The sequence below is a fragment of the Megalobrama amblycephala genome, unplaced genomic scaffold (genome assembly GCF_018812025.1).
Source record: "Megalobrama amblycephala isolate DHTTF-2021 unplaced genomic scaffold, ASM1881202v1 scaffold306, whole genome shotgun sequence".
NCBI classification, from domain to species: Eukaryota; Metazoa; Chordata; class Actinopteri; order Cypriniformes; family Xenocyprididae; genus Megalobrama; species Megalobrama amblycephala.
The window spans coordinates 333,658-336,193 of NW_025953342.1; positions in this window are offsets into that span (position 1 = coordinate 333,658).

Below are 2,536 nucleotides of genomic sequence, written 5' to 3' on the forward strand. Positions count from 1 at the left end.
ATGAGGCTCTGTCACAGTGTGTGTTAAGACAGCTAACTCATTCCAGAGTGAATGTTTATGTGCTAAATTTATTTCAAAGCACAATCTTAAAAGTTTAAAAATAGTCTTTTAAAATTAAAATATTGTTTAAATTAAATCTTTAAAGATTTAATAAAAAAAAAAAAAAAAAATCAAATATTCTTTTTCTACAGTATCAGGATAACATCTGATGCCAATGGTAGAAATGATTTTGCTTAAATTTAACCTAAAGTATACTTTTTATTAAACAACATCTGTTCAAAAACCTGTACATAGTCATCTTAGATCTTATTTCTCAAAGATTCAAGCAGAAGGGTTAGGGTTAAGTTTTTGAGAAAACAGCATGTTAAAAACACTATGTTAACTAGAAATATTTAATTTGCTTTGATTAAAAAAAAATAAAAAAAAAATCCAAACATGAAGGTATCTCTGTGTTTGACGACTCGCAGATGCAACTAACACGTCCCTGTAAAACCGAGGACTCAGCTTTGCTCTTATTTAGTTTAAGTTGCATCTTTAAGAAAATCACTATGCATTTTCAGAGAGGGACCCTCAACAATCATTAATGATGGCCTCAGGATATAGGCTGATGAGGTCATTTACAGATCAGTCACTTCTCTGTGCTGAGTCTGTCTGTTGCCCCTTGAGCATCCTTTGGGGGGGAGATGACACTAGCAGGATACATGCCCCTTTGTCCCCCAACAATTTTGCATGGGTGTTAAACACCCTACTGGTAGTCATTTATTTCAACTGTGTTAATTTCAAAACAGCATTTTTGAATCGAGTGAATCTACACATCTGAGGTCTTTCAGAGCCATCAAGATCAGTGGGTCTCATGAGAATATTTAATTGTGCTTAAAAACCAAAGATCAGGCCAAATCCCCTACATGACCGCGTCCACATCAGACTCGGTGCTTGAAAATATCTTTGCTGTTAAATATGTTTAAAAATCCTCACATGTAAACGTACATTTTTTTAAGGTGACGCATGTCTCATAGATCTATATGATTTACTTATTTCTATACCTTCAATTCATAATAAATATAAAGTAAACCAAAAGAATACTGCTAACAAATATGTTTGCGGCAATGTTTTTAACAAATAGATTACTTTATTCCAAACAGTTCCTCACACAATGAAACCATTAAGGATAGCCAAAGGCTCATGACAATGACACATTACTACGTAAGATATGTAAGATAGTTTTACCAAAAATCAAATACTGTATTACATTTAAAAAAAAACAAAAAAGATAATATTGTTTTAATAAAAAGTTAAAAGCAAGCGCATCTTCATACCATGTGTTCTGACACAATTTTTGCATTAGAACATTGACCGTTGTTATTTCTAGGTTCATGCTACCAATATCAGCCTGTTAAATATGAAGTTAATACATGATGAAACAAGAGAATCATATTACCAAATTCTTTTGACACAAGAAATATGTTTTTGTTCGTTTGTTTTTAAATACAACTAAACCAGATAACACAATGTTTTTCTTTTTACAGACTATTAGACAAAAATGATTTTCCCCAGTGGTTTTTGAACAGGACTTGTTTAAAAGTTTTGGTCATTTTCAACATGCATTATACAATATTTGTACCTTAGTATCAAGGGTCCACACCATGATGGTATTAATAATGCTTTAGATCAGAATCCAGATTTTGGCACCCAACATGCCATTACATAGTTGTACCAGCGTGTCTCAACTGTTTATAACAATTTTTTTAGATTATAATTTTTTATTCAAACAGATATCGAATATAGCTTACTGACATTGCTTTTTCCCCTACAGAAAAAAGCCAAACATTTTCTATGTAGAAATTAACTCAATGAGAATATTTTATACAGTTATGATATTTTCAGAAATTGAAAGGACACTGTTACAGAGAAAATAAATTGATAGATCTTGTAGTGCAATTATCCATCTCTTCGATGGGGGTTTGCGTGAAGCGTCGATGCGAGAAGTAAGTCTGGTTGTTTGCACTTGAAATGATTAAAACAGACATATCTAACCATTGCGCTAAAAGCTATGATTTCATCCAGTTTGAGATGGGTAAACAAAGTTACACAGTGTAGTAAAGTTGTAGATACATCTCAAACATGATCTTTGTACAATTTTGTACAAATTAAGTGAACACGATAAATTCACACATGTAAATTCAAGAGGCTAGTAACTAAGAAAGCATCGACATCATGTAAGAAAAGTGTCATACTGCATGCAGAAGTCCACTCTTGATTTATTTTGATAGGCATTTGTACCCCCTTCACTGGTCTTAGTCACATTATAAAGACTTACAAGATCGCTGATAACATTTTATCTGTCGGTCTGTATATGTTTTTAGCCGAATACTCCTCTCGGGCCGCTGTCAGTGTAAGTTTTTGCAATTCATCACATGTGTGATGAACACAGGCCATTCATTTAAGCATCTTTTAGATGTATGACTGAACTTTTGACAAAACCAATTCTGTTTAAAGTGTTTAACAAATCATTTCTTTCAACATCCCAGCATGACGT